General features: G+C 33.9%; 1 protein-coding gene across 2 annotated transcripts in view; it reads left to right on the top strand.

The window, feature by feature from the left end:
- The window catches only part of TSC22D1 (TSC22 domain family member 1), a 115,404-nt gene that overhangs the window by 17,333 nt on the left and 72,729 nt on the right, over positions 1 to 25,342 (top strand). The window contains exon 1 of one of the 2 annotated variants that reach the window (XM_057707427.1): positions 12,709 to 12,919. The exons of the other annotated variant lie outside the window; for it this stretch is intronic. The gene's annotated coding sequence lies outside the window, so the exon portion shown is untranslated. Of the gene's footprint in view, positions 1 to 12,708; positions 12,920 to 25,342 lie in introns of those variants that run through there. 2 annotated transcript variants of the gene reach the window in all.

Genomic DNA, 25,342 nt, shown 5'->3' with positions numbered 1-25,342 from the left:
CTTAACTAGTTTCATGCCTCCATTCTTGAATCCCATAACAATAAACTATGAAACTGCATCCCAGTCCTTTTAGGAACAAGTATATTTAATGCTTATTGAAGGTAAATGATATTTGGATTAGCAAATATCATTTACCTTCAATACCTTTTTAGCTCTTGGATTAGCAAATATCATTTACCTTCAGTACCTTTTTAGCTCTTCTTTTTTGTAAATTTATATAAGATTGATGATAAATTCATAGGGGACCTGCGGATTATATGATAGATGATTCTAAAATTTCTTTCACTGTTTTATTGGCTGATCTACTACTATAGGTAAAATATTGTCAAGTAACTTAGTCACATAACTACTAAGTGATGGAGCTAGTATTCCATTAAGTGTTTTGATTCCAAAGCTTGTATTCAGTACCACTCGGCCCTCCACATCCGTGGGTTCCACATTCGTGAATTCAACCATTCTTTATTGGGTTGAATCTGAGGCTTGAGAATCCACAGGTGGGGAGTACCAATAGTACTGCTGCGGATTTGGTATCCACAGGTGGTCCTGGAACCAATTTCCCTGCAGATACTGAGGGATGACTGTATTCGTAAGCATTTTGGAGGTTGCCATGGCCCACTGATAAGCAGCAAGAGGCAACAGCTGACACTATAAAAAGCAGTCCTTAGCCTACGGTATGCAGCCATTTGGCTCTATATACTTCTCGTTGTTCCTCGTTACAGGGTGGTATGGTGCCTGGGGTTGATGAGCCTCTCAATCTTAATTTAGTTATTCTTAATACATTTGGGAAGCATTTTCTACTCAAAATGATTAAATTTTCCAAGTTTTTGCTAAAAACTTTTAATTTGGAAAATCTGGTTAAGTGGAATCCAACTTCTGAATAATAAATTGATATGGAGGTAGTTTTATGACATGAACATTTAAGCAAATCAGATTGTTAGCCTTCCATTGGTCTCACTGAGCTTAAATATAAGCTGGTGATACTTAGGGTATTTGTTTTTTTGTTTGTTTGTTTCGTGTGATCAGATTACATTACAGTACTTTTTAAAATATCAGTAGAATACTCACTTTAATCAGTTCAATCATAGTAGCACATTGTGACTCATCTTTAATATTGTACAGTTACAGCTTATATTCGCATCACATGCTTATTATTGGAGCGAGAAAATGCTAATCTAAATGAATGTTTTTATATTAAATTGAAAAACAGGATTTACCTAGTCTTTTTGCTCATTAACCTAGAAGGGGGAGTGTATTTTAAAAAAAATCTAAGACAATTGCATTAGTTATTCTTTTAATTCAAAGTTTTCATAGTAAAGCTCTGCTTTTCTTAATTTTTATTATGTTTTTTCCTGATTCATTTACAAATATTGAAACTATAGAAAGAAGCAATTGGAATTTTTTTTGAATTGTAGTTAACAGTAAAGATTTATTTTAAAGAATATAGTAGCTTAAATTATCATTTAATAATAATGTAGTATAAATCTTATTCACATGTTCCATAATTTGACTTTCCAGTAATATGAAATAGCTAAAAGCTGCTGAAAGTCAGTAATTTTTACATCTTGTACAGTTGATTGCATTTCTAGACATTTTACTTGTTGATATGCTTTCAACAGCCTAAATTTGCCACTCTTCCCAATCTATGAGGCAGTCACGTTGAAGAGAGAAGGTTTTAAAGTGAAGTTTCCATTGTGAAATGGATAGGCTAATAGACTCACTTTGGGTTTTTTCTTTATATAAAGGTTTAGTTATGTTTCCAGTTATATTCAGATTTTTAGCTCATTAAGATCTACCAGTAGCTTTAGTTAGCTTATTAAGAAATGAATCCAATATGCAGAAACAAAAACAAGTGGAAACATTGGCCTAACAGAAACCTAGTTGTGCTATATTTGAACTTATGAATATGTAACCTAAATGCCATTAATACCAGTGGTCTGAATTAGAGGCTCAAAACATGAATATGGGAGAAAAAACAGAAATAGAAAGGCACTAAAAGACCATTAAAGTGGATGGAAGGGAAAGAGGAGGATTTGGTGATAGTTGATAATTTATTAAACAGTTTTGTTGCCTACATCTGTAAATCTAGCTATATAAAGTATTTTAGAAAAATTACCTAAACTAATTAAGCAATTGTCTGTTAGCCCAGAAGCCTTTTTACATTTACAGTATTTCTGTTTTTTCTTGGTATTGTGATGATTTTATTTAAGAAATACTTATTAAATGCTTGTTATGGATGTTAACCCTAAGCAAAGGTACTAAGGATGCAGAGAAAAAACATCATGATTTTGGTCTTAGAGAATTTTGTCTAGTACCCTGAAAAAATATCCTAAGATCTTGATACATCTTCTGAATTATCCCAAGTTATGTTACGCTTAGTTTTTCTGTGTGTGATGTGCATGACAGCTTTTTTATTCACACAGGTTGATTAATCTAGGCTGTAGACTAATGAGCATAGGGCATAATGAGATGGAGTTTAATGAGCATTAGCCTTGGCATCAGATCAGGTGTCTGATCTTGTTTATGCTTCCTCTTGATTGTATGACCTTTGTCAATGTACGTGTAAGCCCAATTTCCTTACCTGTTAAATGGGAGTGTTAGCTACCCTTGCGCTGTTGGGAGGATTAAAGGAGATGAAGTATGTAATGCACCTAGTTCAGTTCTTAGTTTTGTAAATGGTAGCTGCTTTTACTGTGCCAAATAAGAATGATTCCTTTCTTACCCACTATAAATTAAAAGCTTGTCTACATATTTAGAGACTTTCTCCATCCTATAGGCTTCAAAACAAGTGATTTGAAGCGTCTTTGTGACATTTTTGGTGGTAGCCTTTCTCACCTGGGGATCTGTAAGAGAATTACAGGAAGAGTGACTTTCTCAGTTCTCTTAAGAATAATGTATATCTAGTATCACCATGCCAGATGCATAAGAGAAAAGTGAATTTATTACGCATGATGGAAGCGTCAGGGATTAATTCTTTTGCTTAATCCCTGGATGCTTGGACTATATCTGACTATTGGAGAAGTGCTTCAAAATTCTGAAAGTTACACAAATAAAAGTTGTTACAAAGCACACTTTTCTCTTTCTTAATGGGGGCAGGGAGTATGTAGAGGGAATATAGTGTCATGTAGCAGTTGGTTGATACTCCAGATGAAAGCATTTCCCTAATCAAATGATTTTGAAACTTTTTCATTGTAAAGATTGTTTTAGACAGGCATGATGCCCTGAAGACCATCTGTTCCATACTGAGTCCCATATGGGGCTGAAGACTGATCTCCTTAGAATGAATGGAATTAATCAATTTATTTTAAACAAGATAATGAGTCAGTACCTGGTTTTTAAGTTTCAAAGATTCATTGAACTGTATTTTGAAATTTTGTCTAAAAGTTTCAAAACTAGAGTTTTGGGAATACTAGTTCTTCAACTAAAAAAAAAGTAGTTTTAGAGCCCAGAAATTAGAGGGATAATGCTTTTTGTTGTATACATCTTGGAGATTGACATTGCATTTTAGTTTATTGAAGACTGAGAAATTCCGCAGAATGGAGAGTTTTTTTCATTGACTCCAACTCTTTTGAACATATAGCACCTATTAATGTCCTGTAGACCCAGTGTTTTTTTTGGAACACTCTTTGGGAAATGTTGATCTGCTTCATTTTACATATGAGAAATATTCTGGGTTGTGTAGCTAAGTGATGGCAGGCTTCAAGTGGATCCCTTCTCTATGTTTATTATTCTATGTGAACAATTCTTTTTCTGCGGTACCACCCTATTTTCTGTAAGTATTTTGTTTATGTTAGAAGTAAAAGTATAATTGTTGTCATGTGAAAGTATATGCCAAGTATATACCATCTGGCAGAAGTTTAAGAATATATTTTGAGAAGTACAGCACTGACATATTTGCAGCCTCATTTAATTGGCCCTGCCATTGTAAATGGTTTGCAGACCTTAGGGATGGCCTTCATATGAATTTGTATATTCCTGGGGGAAATCTGTAAATAGGATAGAAAGAACTAGTTAACTCCATAAACATTCAAAGATAGGGAAGCTAATCAGAATTTGTTCTATGCTTTGATTAGTAAAATATAGAACATGTTACTAACTTTACTTTGTTTTTCTTACGTTTTGGAGTTAAAGCTTGGCATTGCTAAGAAAGTAAAGGAGCCAATTAAACATTCTCATTTCCCATTTACCCATTTCCTGTGTTACACTTATTTGAGCAATGAAATAAGGAGTTCAAAAAGGGATGTCAAATTCTGAGAAAAATTGAAGCCTTTTGGAGACTAAAAGATTGATCAAATGGGTGAAAAGAATGGATATTGGAGATGTTCTTGAAGATGTATTGGTAGATTAAGGTATTTTTGGCTCTTTTGGGAATGTCTTTGGAGGTAGAGCACCATAAAACTGCAGGAAGTCAGAATCTTTAAAGTACTGGCTACACTTGGCAGTATGAGATTTGATTCAAGTTTTGAAGGAAGAATGGAAAAAAGGTTTTTTCCTACTCAGAAATACTATAATCTGGTATTCTGAATAAAATTTAAAGGAGAGCCTTATTAAAATATGTGAAGGAATATACATTAATTTCATTTCTTAAAGGAGGTATATCCACATTTGTTTTCTCACTTGGTAAATTGAAAACTTGAGTTCTGGTAGTAGTGGCACTTTCAAGGCCTTAATCCAAGATCGATGATGGCTTTTACAAAGTTGTATTGATAGCCCATACAACGTTAACTGAACTTCATGTATCTCTTTTATATCAAATCATATTTCTTAAATTGTTGATTTGATGGTAGTGATGTTCTCTTCCATTCATACCTTTTCACCATTTTCTTTTTGGCAATACTTTCCTTTTCAAGACCTGGATTGTGACTATAAAATCTTATTTATAAAATGTTTGGAAAATAGAATCAGCTGTGAAAGCTGTGAAAGGTAGTAAAATACCAGGATTAAAGGTTTTTTCCAGGATTTAAATTGAATGTACCATATCAGGTGGGGCATTTTTAATTTTTCTGGTTTGTAGTTTCATTACTGTGTAGATATTAACTAGCTGATGGGTGTTTGACAAACACAGGCTTTCTTAATTTCTGATTGCTTACTGGCAGGAGCCCTAAAGTTCAGGATGCTCTCTAAGACTTAAGGATGTGTTGGCCTTATGACTTTCTGTCACTGCAGGCCCAATGGCCAAATTATATATAATAGAGTAGATGAAAGGTGTTATTTATAATTAGATATTTGTCCTGTATTTTAAAAAACCTACCCCATTTTATTGATAAAGAATTTGAAAGCATCCTGTTCTTGTATGAAGTGTTGAGTGCTTTTAATATACTCACGTTGAAATGAGTATATATATATATGTATTGATTTTTATTAGACTCAAATTGGGATGAGGAAGGGAAGGACCCTCCTTTGATCTTGCCTTTATATACACAAGAATTTGAGTAGATACAGTATTAGCTATCTGTAAATAATTTTTAAAATATATTAAAATTTAGGAAAACTACAACATCCATACAGAATATTATATACTGTGTAACAAACTAAAGACTGTTCTCTGGGTAGCAGAATTGAGCTTTGAATTAGCAGAGAATAAAATCCAATTTGTTATTGCTAGATCATTATTCTAATCATGCTCATAACAGAAATGATGACTTACATTGTAGATATAATGTTTAAAGTACATTAAGATAATTAAACTCATTAAACTCCTTATGAGATTTTTATACATTTAGGAGACTATCTTATATATTTATTTGTTAAGCAGGTCGGTAGATAAATGTGTGACGTGTTAACTAGAAATTAAAATTTTGCATCTTGCTTTTTTGTGAATTCTTTAAAGGTGAGGTGAATTTCAGATTACCATTTCAACAGATTTTTAGATATAGGCCTTTCAAGTTCCATAGAAACATCTGTTCCTAGATTATTTACGTTGCTGATATTAAGTTTTGCTATACTTTATTTCTAAGTCTTATTGCCTTGTCAGACTTTCCTGGGTTGATAGAAATGGCAAAGCAGATAACTGTCAACTGATCTATGTTTAAATGAAATCGAAGGAGAGAATTTCAGAATTCTACTTAAAATTCTGCTATATGACATTTTACCATATAGTAAGTATTTTAAAAGAAAATATTTAATTGTTAATCAAAATAATATGATTTGGAAAAGTATAAAATTAGTTAAAACTCAGAGTCTTGGAGACAAACCGGTTTTCAGTTTCCTGCTCTACAGCTTACTGGGTGTGTGATCTTAGGTGAGTTACTTGGCAACTTTGTGCCTTAGTTTCCTTACTGGTAAAATTGCGATGATTATGTTGTATGTGTCATTGAGTTATTGTGAGGATCGAATGGGGCAGTATATATGAAATGCATAATATATTGCCACATACTAAGCTCTCAGTAAGTGTTAAAAAAATAAAACGAGGTTTTGAATATTTATCGTAACTGATTTTGTAAGTGAAGGTATATTATTTGGGAGTTTTATGATTTGATTTTTAGTAAAAAAAATGTGAGAGGGACATTTATGGTATTATACTTTGTTTCTTATGGAAATTTTTAAAGAAAATGAGCAGAAATTTTTATTCCTTCCATTTTTATTATGCAGGAATAAAAATTCATACATGGTAGTTTAAATATGAAGACTTTTTTTTGAAAACAGACACTAGGCCCCACATCCACAGACTGTTTCGCTTAGTCTGAGGTGGAGCCCAGGTACCCAGTGGGGTTTTTTGTTTTTTGTTTTTAAAGATTTGTTTGTTTATTTATTTATTTAGGCTGTGTTGGGTCTTTGTTGCTGTGCGCGGGCTTTTGCTAGTTGCAGTGAGCGGGGGCTGCTCTTTGTTTATCAAAGAGTAGGAACTCTATGTACTAACCCTGTGGTGCATGGGCTTCTCAGAGCAGTGGCTTCTCTTGTTGCAGAGCACTGGCTCTAGGCTCTCAGGCTTCAGTAGTTGTGGCATGTGGGCTCTAGAGCACAGGCTCAGTAGTTGTGGCGCACGGGCTTAGTTGCTCTGTGGCACGTGGGATCTTCCCGGACCAGGGATCAAACCTGCGTCCCTTGCATTCACAGATGGATTTTTAACCACTGTGCCACCAGGGAAGTACCTATAAAGATTTTTTGTTTTTTAGCCACTTACTCTATTAAAATGCTTGCTTTAGTCTAAAGTTAATTTCCACCCTAGTTTAACATAAACATAATTCAGTTTTTCTGTTTGTAGAAGAGAAGTTTTTTTTGGTCTTTCATACTTTCTTCTGAATCACAGTTCTCTGTATAGAGAACTATTTATCAAAGAAATTAAAAAGCGTAAGCGAGACTATCACCATCTGATTACTTCTCTGATATTAGTACAGAACATAATGCCGTCATTTCCACTAGAATTAGTTTTTAAAAAGATTGGAGTGAACTATATCAGTAAGAAATGTAGATTTATATTTCTTCTCAGTGGACATTCCATAAGTGTGTCAAATTATTCAGAACCTTTAATTTTATATTTTTATTTTAAAATAAATTTAGATTTACCCAAAAGTTGCAAACATAGTACATAGAGTTCCTATATATCTTCACCCAGCTTTTCCTAATATTCATAGAACAAATCTGGAAATCAGGAATTAATATTAATGCTAACCAGTCTGTAAGCTTATTTGCATTTTGACCATTGCCCATTAAATGACCTATTTTGGGGCCAGGATCCTATCTAGAATTTCATAGTGTACTTAATTGTTAAGTGTCTCTTTAGTGTCCTTCAATCTGGGTTGGTGCTTCATTCTTTTTGCCATTTGTAACCTTGACATTTTCGAAGAGTACTAGCTAGTTACAATTTTCCTTAACTTGTGTGTCTGATGTTTTCTCATAATCAGATTGAGAATTATACATTTTTGGAAAAGATTCCACTGAAGTGATGTTATGTGCTTATCAGTACATTATATCAGGAGGTACATGATATCGATTTGTCCCATTACTTGTGGTGATAAAAGGTAATTTGTTTAAGGGAGGTGTCTGCCAGGTTTCTACACTGTTTACTCTTTTTTCCCTTTGTAAATAATAAGTGTCTTGTGGGGGGATTAAAACTATGTAAATATAGTTTTTCATCATACTTCTATTAATTTTAACATAAAATTATTTTCACTAAGGTTTTCCTTTTTTTCAAATTTAGAAGTCTTTTTCATTGGAGGCAGTGGTAAATTTAAACGTTTCTGTGTTTAGTCTTCTTGACCCTGAAGTTGCCCTTTTAAAGACAACTTGACTCTGAATTTGACATTTTTATAGTCGATATATATTTTTATGATTGCCTTTTATCTTTTATTCTGTAGTGCATTAACTACTCTAAAATTAACGTAGTGTGCATTTTTTTTTTTTACCTGTTTTACTTCCTTATAGTCAGTGCAACATGAAGACACAATTGGATTAGCTGTTTCTTTTCTATCTTTTAACAAATACTTGACATTTAAATCTAATGGAGTAACTTGAGTCCCAATAACATTTTGGGATAGTATCTTTTCCAGAAGGATGAAGGGAAAATATATTGATAAATCTTGGAATTTGGTTAGATGTTGATTTCTTAAAATAAGCTAATAGGGTTTTTCACTCTCCTTACAACTTTCTTCTCTGTTAGGTAATTGCTTGCCATGCTCTGTATTCCTTAAAGTTCCAGGCTTTCTTCCTTATTTTACTGTTTATAAGGTATATCCTGTTTGATAATATATACAAGGTTGTGGTTTAGTTATAACCTTTCCCTCCAAAATCAATATAATACTGTGGTTAACTAAGTCGAAGGAAGCTGGGCTTTGTCTGTTTGCTTTTTTGACGAGGTCTCTCACTTTTTAAAATTGAAAAATTGAAATTGGAAGTTCTGGCAATATCTGGTTTGTTTTCTTACAAATTTTAGGTCTGGAAAAGAACATTAGAAAATCTATAATGGATGTTGTAATTTAGCTAAAATTTGTGTCACCTTAGGATAATACCTTTGAAGTTTTTGCTGATCCATACTTAAAATTAATTCTAGAAGCTGATGACCCCTCAAAAGGGAATCCATGAAACTAGTATGCTTTCAGTAGTTTTTATTTCCTTTAGGAAGTAAAGTTTAAGTTTAGATATCAGATATCATTGACAGAATTCTCCTTTTCTTACTTTTTATTTCTTGACCAGTAGACTTCATTCATTTGTAAAATATTTACTGAATTTACTTAACTCAGTGTGTAGTCTAGGGGCTGGAGGTGCAAAAACTCACTGCTTCTCTTAAGGATGTTCGTTTCTTCTTAATGCTCACTGGGGCTGATCTGGACACTTGGAGGGATTTGTGGGAAATTCCTACTCTTTCTAGAGTGCCTTTGAACTGGTAAGAGTGAGTCGTAAAAGATGAATAAGAAAAAAAATTACTGTATCATGTTCCCAGTTTAGAGTAGAATGATTCATTTTATGAATAATCTGTAAATCTATAACTTAGTAAGTTCGACTTCAGATTAGTCTTCTATAACACAAGTGAGTAGAAATCATAGTCTTTGTAGAAATGTGTTACCTTCTGTTTCATTGCTTAAACATGATTAGGTGTAGCTTTCCTTCCTTCGTTGATATTAGAAATGTTTAAAACTAATAAACAGTATATGCTCATTTAGTAATTTAGTATTAATAACAAATATTGCAAGTAGTCTGGTTTGTACATTTCAGGAGAATTTCTCAGTGGTATTTATATATTCTGATTTGAATGTAACTGGATTTTCAGTAAGAGTCTTTAAACATTTAAGTATTAATGGAAAATATTAAAATGGTAGATGAATAGACCTTCTAACACCTTGTTTGAGTTCCTTTGTGGCATTTCAGCATTGCTGGTTTTCTTAGCTTTGGTTTGGAATTTCTTCTTTAGTGGTTGAAATGCAAGTCCTGCAATGGAGTAATTTCTTTTTTCCCTCTTGAAACATCGCATAGAAGAATGCCATCTATTAAAATAGAATTAGGTTAGGTTGTATTGTTTCATTCTTGTGAGCCTCCATCAGTAGTAGTCTTGCAAAGGCTGTTCTTTTTTGATCTCATTTTGAAAGTGCCTTTACATCTTTCTGTATATGTGATACATTATCAAATCCACAGTCTTCATAAATTATTAACTCCTGAAGCAAGAAAGGTACAGCTCTCCTCAATGATTCAAAACAATTTTTAATTAGGGAAATCTGTTTAATTCATTTTTGAGTATGAATATGTTGAATCCATAAGTTATGGCATACTTCAGGCAAAGCAAAGAAGCTGTATCCTGAAAGTAATCTGACTTGGGAGAGTTTATAAGTGAATCTATTTCTTCAGCCAACTTTTGTATTTAACTTACCCTATAACCTAACCTAAGGACATTTTTTTTTTTTTAAATCTAAGTTTGTTGCATTTTAAATTTATGTATTCCGTGGGGTCTGGTAAAGAAATCAAGGGTTTGGAGCTCCTACTAAAGAGGAATTGTAAACTTAGACCATTATTAATCTGAGCAAGATACGATTGCTTGGGAGTTGTTTTTTCATTTTCAGGTGACTTGGGCTTCTTAATTCTTTTCCAAAATGGAATGTTTCCTTTTTGCCTGTATTTTCTATCAGATATATTGTTACTACTTATTAGTATTTAAGAAATGAAGGAAAACTGGGAAATTTGGAAAATCATATCTTGTTTATAGTTTCTGAATATGTTTTAAACTGTATCTTAAAGTAGTTAAATTTTACTTAGATCTCATTCATTTGGGAATCTTTTAATAGTTTTCATGGCTTATTTTGAAATATTAGACATGAAAAAGAATGATTTGCCAAGGAAATTAGAAAAGACTAGAGGATGATTGATAATTTTAAAAGCACTTTTATAGCACCTGTTTCCACTGTATAGGTCCAATGAAAACAAATAAAGTAGCTCTGATATATCAATTATAAGCCTTTCTCATTCGTTAAAGAGCCACCCCTTAAGAACTCCAGCTGTGGAATACTTTGCTAATCTGTGATTTTTGGACCCTTGATAATACCTAATGAGATTGCGTTTCTTGAGATACTTAGTATTCAGATCTTTTTCTTTTTGTGTTCCCTTCCTCTTGTCATCCCTCATGTGATTATACTGTAAAATGTGATTATACTGTAAAATACTGTTTAAAGACTGTAGGACTTACAATCTGTTGGAAACTTATGATGAAAAATAGCTTCCACCTAGGCTCATGAAGTACATTTGTAGTTATTTATTTGATACCTCTTGTTAGATGGCAGTTTCACCCCCTTGACTTCCTTTGGATTTCTTTTTTCATTTCTTTGACTTTTGGAAATTACAGATTTGATGGTTAAGTTTGTAGGTTTTCTTTTCTTAGTTCAAACTGTTTTCTTTTCTCACTTGTACAGAATTGAATATATTCCTAAAGTACAGGAGGGTTATTAGTCCTTCATCTTCAGGCTTTAAAAAAAAATCAGTCTAACTGTTGTTAGGTAATGGAATAACCATTCCTTTTCAGCTGTTGGCATATTTCCAAACTGGCCTGCAGAGCCAGGAGGAAGTGAAGGCATTAAAACTAACTTTGGTTGGTTGCTACCTTCTTAGTGCTGAGACTATATAACCTTTGTTGGTTGATTGATAGAGAACAAGAGAGCACAATCCTCGTTCCACTAACAGGTAAGGAACCCTTATGATGACCAGTTGGTGTGAGAGAGAGATTATTTGGTAGCATTTTTTCTTAATGTATCCCCAAATATAACATGTCCGTAAAGTCGGACAGTGTGACTGCCTGTGTTCCACACAGCGGGAATATGCAGCACCTTTCTGTGTAGAATAAGATCTGAAATTTAATAGGGATGTATCACTCTGTACCACAAAGTATAATTGATCTGTTTTCCACTGTTAAAATTTATCCTGCAGTCCCTATAACTTTGAATATGTATCTATCTTATTCTCCTTTCAGCTTTTCCTTGATCAGATGCTATGTACTTTGAACTTCCTTCTCTTATTTACCTTATTTCTATAATAAAGCAAACTATTTTTCCAGTATCTTTATCATCATCTGTTATTTGAGTATATCTTACTGCTTTAATTTCTCCATTGTAGCCATTAATGATTATTTCCTGGTCCTTCTTGACCCCAAACCAAATGATCATGTGTTTGAAAAAGATTTTTAGTCTGTATTGTCTATGTCCACTATTCTGCCCTCCCACTTTTAAATATGAGTGCTTGAAGAGTAAATCTTTTTCAAAGTGACACTAGTCATAGCTTGATAAAATTCAGGTTTAGCTTTATATTGCTATAATATGGGACTGTAGTCTGATTAATTCTTTAAACTACTGAAGACTTAACTGAGAACAAATCCAGCTTCTTAGACAATTCCCAAGGTGTAGTGGTATTCCTGTTAATATGCTTGATTATTCTGTCTCTACTTTTTAATCCGTCTTCTTCTCTTTGACAGAAGAATTAATTGGGACTCCTCCTTTGATATAGCTGAGATTGAGTGCCTTTCCCAGTCCCTTTAAGACAACTATGATCTTGTTTTCCAGTTCTAATTTATCATTTTTCGATTTGGTCTTCCACTTGAAGTTGAGTGGTTTGTCGTAAAATGTGTTACGGCTTAGACCAAGATAGGTCCCTTCTTAATAGTTGTTACTGAGGAATGACTCATTTATGGTGACAGACTTCTAAAACTCAAGTTAAGAAGGCAGTAAAGAAGGGATGCCCAAAGGTAGCTCCTTTTTATCCTGAGGATAAGTCATTACAAGCTCAAATGACCAGAGAATGTAATTTCTTAATAAGAATTTTTTCTTAAATCTATATTCAGCTCTCTATTTCAGTGCTTCTCTCCTACCAGAGGTGCAAGGAGTGATCCTAGAACCACAGATACAGCCAAGACCACGGAGAGCTTTTGACGTCAGGGGTCCACTTTCTCCACTGAACCCTTGGAGGCAGAATATCCAGCTTCTGGAGAGAGTTGGGAAAGGATAATAAACAAGTGGGTGCTTTCCATTATTTACTTGGGTTTATTTATAGATTGGAGTGTGCTTCCATTACCCATTTAATTCTATTGTTAAACTCCTTGGGTTCATGTAAGAACCAAGTGGGGCTGCAATCTGTTTGTATTCTAAGAATGCTAACTAGTGCCCATTCAGAAAAGAGACCTAAAACTTATCTAATTTTCTCTCCAGATAAATAAAGCAGTGGATGATTTGGGGGCACGTAGTGTGGTGAATGCCTGTGTAGTCCGCAGGAATTTTTGAAAGGAAATATTTGCCCATTTTAGCCTCTACTGGTATTAGTGTACTTCTAAGTGCCCTTTTATATTCCAGTATTTAAGAAGGGTCTTTATTTTGTCTTTGGGCAAGCTGGACATCACTTAATTTACACAGTCTGATGTCCAGGTGTTATCCTACCCTGATAGTGAGAACTTTTTGGTCTTTTTCCTACCTTGAACTTCAGGACTTCATATTAAGTAGGTCTTTAACAAGATGCACTGATAGTACCATTATGGTTTTACTATCAAGTCTAGGCTTCATTCTTTAATTAAATATGAATGAATATAAGTTTCAGGATATAATATCCCTGAAAGCTATGTTAAATATACTCACAAGTAGTTTTCCAGTCCCTAGGAATAATGTTATTTGTTACAAAAGAGCCTTGTCTTAGATTTTCCCCATGGCATTATGATGGTTTTCTCTTAGTTTCTTTGATGCCAAGGGTTGGATTTGATTCCAGGAAGTTCTTATCATCTACAGTGGGTAGAACGTGAACTTGGTGCCTTTGGCAAGTTTTCATTTTTCCTTGGTGGATTCCTTCTGTGACTCCAGGTATCTTGATAATGGGAGACTGGTTTATTTGTTCTCTAATTGCCCAGATTTCTTTCAACTGGTAAACATCACACTTCAGCAAAAGGAACTCCTCTAGCAGAGCCTTCATGGATGATATCTGTCACACATGCAGCAGCTGCAGTTTGGAAGGCAGTGGTGAACGGAGCCATGCACTATATCTAGAAGACACAAGGATGAGAGAGCCACCTGATCTTGTCATTGATAAACTTTAAGATTTACTCTGGTGTACTCTTGGTCTGGAACCGGAAAGGCTCAAATAATGACATAATTTTTTCAGATTGGAATTTTACATGGCCATGAAAATATTCCTTTCTATTCAGAAGACTGAAATAGAGGAAGCACGAGAGACTCCTCTCTTTAAAAAGCAGCTCTCTGTATCTGTTTCACTTAAAAGATTTTGTGGGATTGAAAATCACCTTAATGAAGCAGGCAGACTTTATTTTTTTAGTAGTCTAGGAGATTCAGAAAACTTAATGATACTGTCTTTTGTTGCACTGAAAGGAACTAGGAAATAAAGGGTGAACTTAATTATTCCCAAGTTACTTTTACTATTAAGATGCAATTTTTAAACTTATTCTGGTCTTGAGCCTTATTCTTATTTGTCAAATCAACAAAGATTCCAGTATAGGAATAGAGACGTCTTTGAGTTGTCTTCTAAAGTAGTAAATACCTGTTAAACTTGAGATACTGTTCTGCATTGCAGGCTTTCTAAAGTGGAATGATACTGAAACAAAGAGATAGTTTATAGAGCACAGGCAATTAGTAGTAGTAGAATAAGCCTCTATGTGTGAATAAGGGTTGCAAGATATAGTTATCCAAACTGTGGAAGTGGTGATCAAAATGTTTTATTTCTCTTTTTGGTATCTATTAAACTGGTCAGTTAAAAGCTGTTAAGTTTTTAAAAGTCATATGATGCTGCCAGTTTGTTTTATTTGGTATAAATTTTAAGAATAGAAATTCTAGAGATAATAATATGGAAGCATCTAAATATTTTAGGAATCTTAAAAGGTTTTAGAAACTACATTTGCTAGGTTATAACCTGGCCTTTAGCCCTTGGCTCTCTTTCAGACCTGTTTTTCCGTCATTTATCATAAATAAATTTTTGTGTGTATAGTACCTAAAAGTAAGTTTGAAAGATCAATTTGAGCTAAAATGTCCCTAGAGAGCTCTGAATTCCCATAAACAATCACAGCTTCTTACTCTTGATTTGTTTTTGTTAAAAGTCAGTAAGATAGTTTTTACAGACACATATAAATTAAAAAACAACTACTCCACATTTTAGAAAGAACTCAGGGAACTGAAGGCGAAATTTGCTTGGAAATTTAGTGGATCTCTTTGAACCACAGTACAAACCAGTTTATGGCCTGTGAGGTTATTAGTCTTCTGTTTCAGTTTTGAAGAAGAAAAGTGATTTAATCTCTTAATCCCATTAATCTCATGCTTTGATTAAATTTTAGCTTTGTTCTTTGTGCAGAAGAACTGTAAGTGCATTTCTATTCATCTCATGCCACTAAAAGCTATTTAAAAGTGAAACTTTATGTATATTAATGTGAACTGATTTGTTTAAACTTTATTTTGATACATTTTCCTTTCAGATTTTTAAATATTTCGTGTCACAATATGCAATCTATATTTTTCAGTGTTTATTTTATGAATATTAATATAAGCTGATTTTTTTCTAGAATGACTGTGTAATATTTGTATTATGTGATCATTTGAAAAACTAATAAATATTTTTTCCATGAAAAAAATGCACTTACTGATAAATGGCTTATTTTTCTTTCAGGAGTAGAAAATGGAAACTACAACAGTATTTTTAAGTGTATTTTAATGTTATGTGTCTTCCTCTATAAGTATTTCTGTATATATATCCTATCCTTGTATATGTTAAACTTTTCTGAGAAAGGAAATTATTTTAAACTATTGAATTAAAACGATTCTTCATTGGGTCACCCAGTGCCAAATGTAGGAAATAGGTGATCTGTTTAGTCTGTTTTTGCATTTTCCTGATTAACTTCATCTTAGCTTTATTTCCAGGATTGGATTTTTTTAGATGCCATTTTTTGTATGTCAGTTTTGCAAACCGTGAAAACTCCTGCGTTAATGTCATAAATATCAGGAGTAATATGGTCAAATCTTCTAAAATGAGATCTTGATAAACATAGACCCTTACAAAATAGCATACAAAAGGCAGTTCCTCTATTCAGAAACAGAATATTTGAAAATAATGGTGATTGGAGAACTACCCAATTTGTGGGCACTGTTAATAGAAGAAAATGTTTTATATTTTAATGTTCTACTTGAACAAATAATTGTAGAAGGGGAAATCTTAAAGAGTCTCTTGCTTTTAACCTTATAAAAAAAACATGGAAAAGGAGGAAATTTGGTTTTAATGTTTCTCGTCTTTATATCTACATAAACTTAAAGCCCGTGGAACAATTTAGCTTTCTTATGCAGAGTCTGCTAGAGGCAAGAGGTTTCCCTTTTGATTTGAAGAAAACTCATAAGAAGCGGACTCCTAAAATTGAAAATAAACATTATGATGGGATCCTAGGCAAGAAATAAAAGTTTAATTAATGACAACTTGTGGATTAAAATGAAATAATTTGGCTCCCTAAAGAAATTATACTCTGAAAAAGTGAGAATTATAGAAGGAAATTATGATTTCGAATAGCTACTGTATTGGGGTGGGAGAGGAGCTAAACTTCTTGGCTTTATTAGTCTGGTAAGTTTGGAAAAGATGAGTAAAGATTCTGTGGATAAACTTTTTTTTAAGATTAAAGCTGTTAAAAGCTTTACAGACAATGTATTCCTATGGAAGATGGAAGGCTGTATTTTCCTTGAATACAAAAGTATTTATAAGCCTTAACCATGTTTGTATAGAAGGGTAGGAAGGGAGGATTAAATAAAAATCTTGCACTGGAAATTTCAAACTTATTGTAAAAATAATGGTGAAATGAGAGTTTTAAATAATTTTCATTAAGTGGACTCTTCCATATGCTCACTAGCTTCGAAAGGAAAACATTACAGAATGTCGAACATGGCTTTATCTTCGAGGTGTAAGAACACAGGCTTATTGTTTCACCATGATTCATGGGATTAGCTATAGTATAAAACTTTGTTTTGTTCTTTAGTGAGGAAACATTTGTTTTTAAAGCTTCTGTTTTAAAAAAGATAAATGTCACATAAGCAGTGTGACTGTAAAGTACTGACCTTGTAGCTTATTGTACATACGTGCACAGATCTTACTGTATTTTGCTGTATTGAAACAATTGAGCAAAACGTCTGTGCCTAGATGTCCTAAGCAATTTCTTGATTTTTTAAAATTCAGGTATTTTTATTTCCCATTAAAAAAAAAAATCACATTAACTTAGTCCTGAACTGTGAAATATTTGTGTATCCAAAATAAGCACATAGGTGCTCTTTAAAGTTTTTTCCCACTAAACATACATCTAAGGTAATTAGATTACTGCCGTAAAAATTAAAAAAAAAGGGAGTTTTGAAGTGTGCATCGGAGTTTTCAGGAATTATGATCAAAGGGATCTCTACTCAAGAGGTAAGGTATGGCATAGGTCGAAAAATGTTCAGAATGTGTTCAAAGTAATGTCTGGTGATAAACTACAACAGATATCCTTGGATTTTCAGACAGATGTAGAATTAGGAAAATTTTTTTTCTTAAAAATCTTTCCCAGAGAAGAGTAGTGGATATACCACAGATTCGTTTTTGTATGCCTTTGGAGTGCACTTAGAAACATGTATCTGCAGACATTGTACCCTTTTTGTACCCGGCCTGCTGTATTTCACAGCATCTCCTGCCCTTGCTCTCTTAATGTTTATGATCCGTATTTAATTTAGTATTTCTTAAGCCTTGAGAAATGTTAAAGTATTGTACTTTGCATGGAAAGTTGAGTACAAATTCCATGAGATTATTACCTGGCTTCATGTTTTGCTGTGTATGCCTGTTTTTAATTAAATGAAACCTAGAATTTAGAAAACGGTAGCTGTACTGAGTAATTTTAACTTTGGTTTGAGAAATTAATTTGAGTTTTATAAACATTCACTTACACTGTAACTTAGGGGAATCTGTTATATTAAGGATTAAGAAGTCCTATTGTTGGCTAGTATAAAAATTGTTCAGACAAGAAAGTTACACTGTTATTCCATTAGGTGTATTAAGTAGGTTCAAAGAATCAGGTGTTAGCATAATATCTAGAAACAAAGGAAAATGCAGTATTCAGTACAGATGAGCTAGAAAAATGATTTAGGATTTTTCTTCTAGAATTACATTACTAGTATAATTTACTCAATAGATGGCAACATAAAAAGCACAGTCTTCCATCCTATCTTTTTTATTCTTTTTATAAGAACATCAGCTCGTGGACTTTTGGCTTTTATTTAAAATAGTATTGTACTTTTGCCTTCATGCAGAGCAAATGATCATGTTGCTATGAACTAGTGATAGCACTTACTACTTCAGTGAGGTGGCTGATTCCATGTTCAGGGTGCTCTTATGGTGAGAAGTTGACCTAGAATATGCTTCCATGTTGTTTTTTATTTGAAAATTACCTTAGGAGTTAGCTAGGTTAGCATCCTTATTTTACATACAAGATCATTGATATCCGGAAACAGTGCATGTATTTCTAATATCACATAGTTGATTAAAGGTCTACCGTAGAAGTCAAGTCTCTTGACTGCCGGCTCGCAGATATGTACTTATCTGTACATACTGCCTCCTCATGTTAGTTCTAGTTCTGGACAACAGAGGAAGTCTGATGCCCTTCAAATATGATAGCCTTCGGGTATTTTAAGATGGCTGTTATGCTCCATCAATTTCAAGCACAAGGGTTTTTTTTTGTTTATGTTTTTGTTTCTGTTTTTTTCCCTTCCCTGAAGGTTAAGCACAGCTCCACTTTTTTTTTTTTGCTCTTATTCATGCGGCATGGTTTTGAAATCCTTAAGAGTTTTGTAGATCTCTGACATGCTTCAGTTTATTATTTTTCTTAACGTGTGACACTGAACCAGCACAGTACAGGTGTGCTCAGCCTGTGTTTGGCCCTGTGCCACTCATGCCATTTTGTTTATCCTTACTTATTTATCCAGTCAGGTGCTTAATTTTATGAGATTCTCTTGGACAAAAGAGTTACATAGTGATATGCAAAAAATGTTGTTTCTGAAAACTAGGCTAGTGCAGACTAATGTGCACAGTGGCAAAGAGAAAAACTGACTCAAGGTAATAACTAAGACCTTGAGAAAGCAATCAAAAAAATTCAATCTTCATTTCAATTATTGCCAGCTTAATTCTGACTCACATAACTATAAATTCCATATTAAATGGCTTGTGTAATGTAAAATGTTATTTTTTACGTTGTCCTTAGTAATTTAAGGGGAACCAGGCCCATGGGAGCTCAATTGTTGACATGGGGCTGACATTGAGAAGAAAATGAACTTGTGTTTAGTAACAATTAAAACTAGAAACCAAAGGCAGTGCTTCAGTGGAAAAGTTTGAAATATACCCCAACGGCTGAAGATGGAGAAGTGACCCTGGAAGTCTGAGAGTGTGACCAAAATTCTAACGAAAGCACAGTCTCATGTTGCTTCTTGAAGTATAGTGCAAATACTCTATTATAGCAACGTTGTTTTGGTATAACAGTGTTTTAAGTTCCCAGTTAAATAGCTTTCTCCCCCCCTAAATTTTAAATTGAGCTCCAGGAAGGCACAAGGTGTTTATTTAATGATTGTATGTACCTTTAGGGTATGAGTACCTTGGTTTGAGAAATACTGGTTTGAGACCAGTATTTTTTACGTGAGTGTTCTGCTTTACCTGAGTTAGATTTTGGGGACAAATGATGGAGAAAGAAAAGAACAACCATTTACATGCCTACTCAGTGCAGCTTTTGCTAGGTGCTTAACACATTTATCTAATTAAATGCAGTTGGCCTATGAGAAAGGTAATTTTTTATCATAGACACAAAGATGATGAGGTCACAAAGCCTGCCTAAGGGCACATAATCAAGCAGCAAAAATGGCATTTAAAAGATGATTTGTCAAAATCTGAGGAATTCTGTCACACCATTGATTGTCAGATATCTTCGCCCAAAAGTATCCATACCCTCAGGAGAATTTCACAGCACCTCAGTGTTTAAAGTAGATAAAAGGGATTTTTTATTTAGTGTGCATTTTTTAATTGAACGTAATTTTAGTTTTACAGAAAAATTGACCGGAGGGTACGGAGTTCCTCCCCCATTCCCCATATGCAATTTTCCTTACCATAGTTTATTGTTGATGTCTTGTGTGGTCAACAATAACTTTTTTGTTACAATTAATGAACTGATATTGATACATCATTATTTGAAATCCATAGTTTACATTAGGGTTCACTGGTGTCATACAGTTCTGCAGGCTTAGCCATGTACATAATGTCATGTATCATAATTAGTGTCATACAGAATAGTTTCACCGACCTACAAATGGTGCTTCATTTATATTCATCCTTCCCTTCCCTCCTCCCTATCCCTGGCAATCACAGATCTCTGTAGTTTTGCCTTTAGCCTTCTCAGACTGGCTTCCTTCATTTAGCACTATGCAATGTCTGTCTGTGACTTGAGAAGTTTCTTTTCATTACTGAATGGTATTCCATCATATAGATCTACCACATTTTGTTTATCCATTCATCTTGGAAGGACATCTCGATTGCTTCCAATTTTTGCCACTTACGCACAAAGCTGCTGTAAACATTTGTGTGTAGGTTTTTTGAAGACAAGACTTCAACTCATTTGGAAAAACAGTAGTGCAATTGCCGAATCTTACGGTAAGCTTATGCTTAGCTCTGTAAGAAAGTGCCCAACTGTCTTCCAAAGTGGCTGTACCATTTTGCCTTCCCACCAGCAATAAACTAGAGTTCCTATTGTTCTACATCCTTACACATATGGTGGTGTTAGTGTTTTGAATTGTAGTCCCTCTGATAGGTGTATAGTTGAATCTTACTGTTTTATTTTGCAATTCTCTAATGATACTATTTTCCATCTATATATCCTCTTCAGTGAGGTGTTTTTTCAGATCTTTTGCCCATTTAAAGAATCAGTTGTTTTCTTTTTCTTGAGTTTTAAGTTATTTGAATGTTTTGGATAACAGTCCTTTACCAGATTAAGTGTTTTACAAGTATTTTCTGCTGGTCTGTGGCTTATCTTCATTCTCTTAATAGTGTCTCTTATAGAGCAGAAGTTTTAAGTTTTATTGAAGTCCACTTCATCAATTTTTTCTTTAATGGAGTGTGCTTTTGGTGGTGTATCTAAAAATCGTGGTCACCTAGATTTTCTCCTGTGTTATCTTCAGGAAGTTTTACAGTTTTGAGTTTTACATTTAGACCTGTGATCCATTTTGAGTTAACTTTTGTGACAAGTGTAAGGCCAATGTTTAGGGAAAGACTGTCCTTTTCCCTTTTGAATATTCTTTGCTCCTTTTTCAAACATCAGTTGACTGTATTTGTATGGATCTATTTCTGGGCTCTTTATTCTGTTCCATTGGTCTGTATGTTCTTTTGCTGATACTACACAGTGTCGAATACTTTTTACACTGTACAGTAGTACACTTGTGTTGAATAGTTTTTGGTACATCTTAAAATTGGGCATCAGTCCTCTTTGTTTTTCAGTATGTACCTACTGTTGTAGGTCTTTTACCTTTTCATATAGACTTGAGAATCAGTTTGTCCACAAATGACTTGCTGGGTTTTTATTGGGATTGCATTGGATCTGAAGATCAAGTTGGGAAGAACGGACATCTATTTAGTCTCCCTGTCTATGAACATGTAATTACTCTCCATTTATTTAGATCTTTCTGATTTTTTCATCAACATTTTGTAGTTTTTTCCTCACAGAGATCTTGTACACATTGTGTTAGATTTATTTCTAAGTTTTTTTTTTTTTTTTTTTGAGCAGATGGTGTATTTTTAATTCCAGTTTTTCATTGCTGACATGTAGGAAAACAATTGACTTTACCTATACCCTGCAACCTTGCTATATATAGTTGCTTACTAATTGCAGTTATTTTTTTCTTGCTTTTAGGGACCTTCAGTATACACAAGTCATGTCATCTGCAAATAAAGACAGTTTTAGGTTTTCTTTCTCAGTCTTTATCCCTTTCATTTCCTTTGCTTATTGCATTGGCTGAGACTTCCCCGTACAGTGTTGAGTAAGAATGGTGAGAGGGGACTTGCTTGTCTTGTTCATGGTATTGGGTGGAAAGCATCTAGTTTCTCACCAATATGTATGACGTTAGCTATAGGTTTTTCATAGATACTCTTTATCACATTAAGGAAGTTCCCTCTAGTTCTGGTTTCTCAAAGGTTTTGTGTTTGTGTGTTTATGTGTGTGTGGATTTTAAAATCATGAATCGATGTTGGCTTTTGTCAAACTTTTTCTGCGTATGTTGATATGATCATATGTTTTTTCTTTAGTTGTTAATGTTTATGATTGATTCTTGAATACTAAATCAGCCTTACATATGTGGAATAAATGGAACTTGGCCATGGTGTATAATTCTTTTTACATATTACTGCATTCAATTTGTTAATATTTTGTCAAGGATTTTTGTATCCGGGTTAATGAGACACTGGTCTGTAATTTTCCTTTCTTGTAATGTTTTTGTCTGATTTTGATATTAGACTTGCCTCCCAGAATGAGTAAGGAATTGTTCTCTTTGTTTCTATTTTCTGAAAGAGCGTATAGGGAATTGGTGTCATGTTATTAAACAGTTTGATAGAATTCATCGGTGAAACCATCTGGGCTTTGTGCTTTCTGCTTGGGAAAGTTATTCATTGTTGATTCAATTTCTTTAATAGATATAAGCCTTTTCAGTTTGTTTCTTGTGTACGTCTTGGTAGATAGTATCTTTTAAGGAATTGTTTCATTTCATCTAAGTTATCAAATTCGTGGAGATAGAGTTGCTCATAATACTCCTTGCTAACCTTTTAATGTCCATGGGATCAGTAGTAATGGCTTCTCTTTCATTTGTAATATTAGTGGTTTGTGTCTTCTTCCATTTTATTTGTTAGCCCAGCTAGAGATTTACCGATTTTATTGATAAAATAACCAGACCTTGGTTTTGTTGATTTTTTTTCTGTTTTACTGTTTTCAGTTTCATTGACTTCTCTAATTTTTATTTCTTTTCTTCTGCTTGCCTTAGGTTTATATTGCTCTTCTTCCTAAGCACTGTTTTTGCTGTATCCCAGAATTTTGATATCCCAGAATTTTCATTTTTTTTAGTTTGAAGTATTTAAAAAGTTTCTCTTGAGACTTTTAAAGCCAGTGTATTTAGAGGTGTTGTTTAATCTCTGACTGCTTTGGGGTTTTTCATCTATCTGTAAATATTTGGTATCTTACTAATTTTTAGTGTTAATTCCATTGTGATCTGAGAGCCTACTTTGTATGCTTTCTTTTCTTTTAAAATCTTGTGTGTATTATGGCCCTTAGTCTTATGTGAGCTTGAGACAGTGTATTTTGTTGTTGTTGGATGAAGTAGCCTTTAGGTGTCAGATAGATCCATTTGATTGATGGTGCTGTTGAGCTCAACTAATCTTACTGCTTTTCTACCTGCTAGATCCGTCAGTTACTGGTAGAGTGGTGTTGCAGTCTTTTAAGTATAATAGTGGATTCATCGACTTCCCATTTCAGTTCTGTCATTTTTTGGCACGCAAATATTGATGCTGTGTTATTAAGCAAATACATATTAAGGATTGTTATGTCTTCATGGAGAACTGATCCCTTCATCGTTATGTTATGCCCCTCTTTATCCTTGATAACTTTTCCTTGCTCTGAAGTCTGGTCTTCCTGAAATTGATGCAGTTATTTAGCTTTTTTTTTTTTTTTTTTAATTAGTGTTATGGTATATTTTTCTTATCCCTTTACTTTTAATCTACCTGTATCTTTGTATTTTAATGTGGGTTTTTTATAGACAACATACAACTGCATCCTTTTTTTTTTAATCCATTTGACAGTCTCTGTCTTTTCATTGATATACTTCAACCATTTACATTTAAAGCAATATTGATATAGTTGGATTTATATCTATCTTGTTTGTAACTTTTCTGTTCATTGGCTTTGTCCTTTGAAAATTTATTTTGCTTTACGCTTTTTTTCTTTTTGATATTAAGTATAATTCTAATTGAGTTTGAGTCCTAACACTCACAAGTAGTGGCGCTTTGCTAGGAGCCTTCTAAACCATTTCACTAATTTGATTCATTTAACTCTATTAAGCATCTACTTACCAAGTTTCATGCATCTCCTAAGCACTGGAGATATTACAGTGCTTCTACCCCTGTCCTCCTCTTTTCAAAGACTTTTTCCCATTGTTCTCTAGATCCTGGATCTATCTTTTGTCAAGGATTTTGTGGCTTTAGTATTTTTTCTGTGAGCAAATCTCCCTCTCTACTGGATCATTCCCATCACCATCTAATTATGCTTTCGTATGTTATCTTAAGAAATGGAAGCGGGACTTCCCTGGTGATCCAGTGGTTAAGACTGTGTGCTTCCAATGCAGGGGATGTGCTTTTGATTGCTGGTTGGGGAACTAAGGTCCTGTATGCCGTGCAGTGGGGCCAGAAGACTTTAAAAAAAAAAAAAAAAAAAGAAAGAAAAGGAAGCCACCCTGAGCTTTTCCTCACCCTCTAACCTCTACTGCAGTCTCTACTCTTTTTTTTTTAACCAAGAATTGTCTTCTCATTGTTACAATTTCTCAAATTTCATTTACCTCTCAGTCTGTCCCAGTGTGGCTTTTGCATCTGATACCACTGTGACTGCTCTCATCAGAGTCACCCAGGTCCTCCCTGTTGCCACATCTGCTGGATGCTCACCTGTGCCTTCTGACCTCTTAGCAGAATTCGTGTAGTTGAACGCCCCTGCCTTCTGAAATGCCCTTCTCAGTCCCTGAGTTTTTCCTCTTAACAACTTCGTCCTTTACACTTAGATGATTCTGTCCATCCCCATGGCTTAATACTTTTTTTTTTTTTAACTGCCAGTTTTTATCTCCTGCCCAGCCACCACCTCAGGTTTCCAGTCTTGATAACCACTTGGATATCAAGTGGATTAATTAAACTACTTAAAATTAAAAAACATGCCCAGCTGTGGACTACGTTTCTTTTTGTCTTCATCTCAGTGCAGAATCGTGATGATCATCTGGTTCTGTCAGAAACCATGAAGTGGTCACTTACCTCTGTTTGTTATTTGTTAGTCCAGTTGTCTGTTTTGGGACTTTTTTTTTTTTTTTTAAACTTTGTTACTATTTTATATAGCAGTTTTAGGTTTACAGGAAAATTGACCAGAAAGTAGAGAGAGTTTCTATAGTAATTCCTCCTCCCTTTTTTCCCTTGCTGCCATCTTGCCTCAGTTTGGTACATTTGTTGTAGTTGAACCAGTTTTGATACTTTAAAGTACATAGTTTACACTCGGGTTCACTGTTTGTGTCAACAGTTCTGTGGGTTTTGCTAAATGTATAGTTTCATGTATCCACCATTAGAATATCTTATCACCTCAGTCCCTGGCACCCACTGACGTTTTTACTGTCTCTCTGGTTTTGTC

This window comes from Hippopotamus amphibius, chromosome 14, assembly GCF_030028045.1.
Source record: "Hippopotamus amphibius kiboko isolate mHipAmp2 chromosome 14, mHipAmp2.hap2, whole genome shotgun sequence".
NCBI lineage: Eukaryota > Metazoa > Chordata > Mammalia > Artiodactyla > Hippopotamidae > Hippopotamus > Hippopotamus amphibius.
This window is presented reverse-complemented; position numbering and strand designations above follow the sequence as displayed.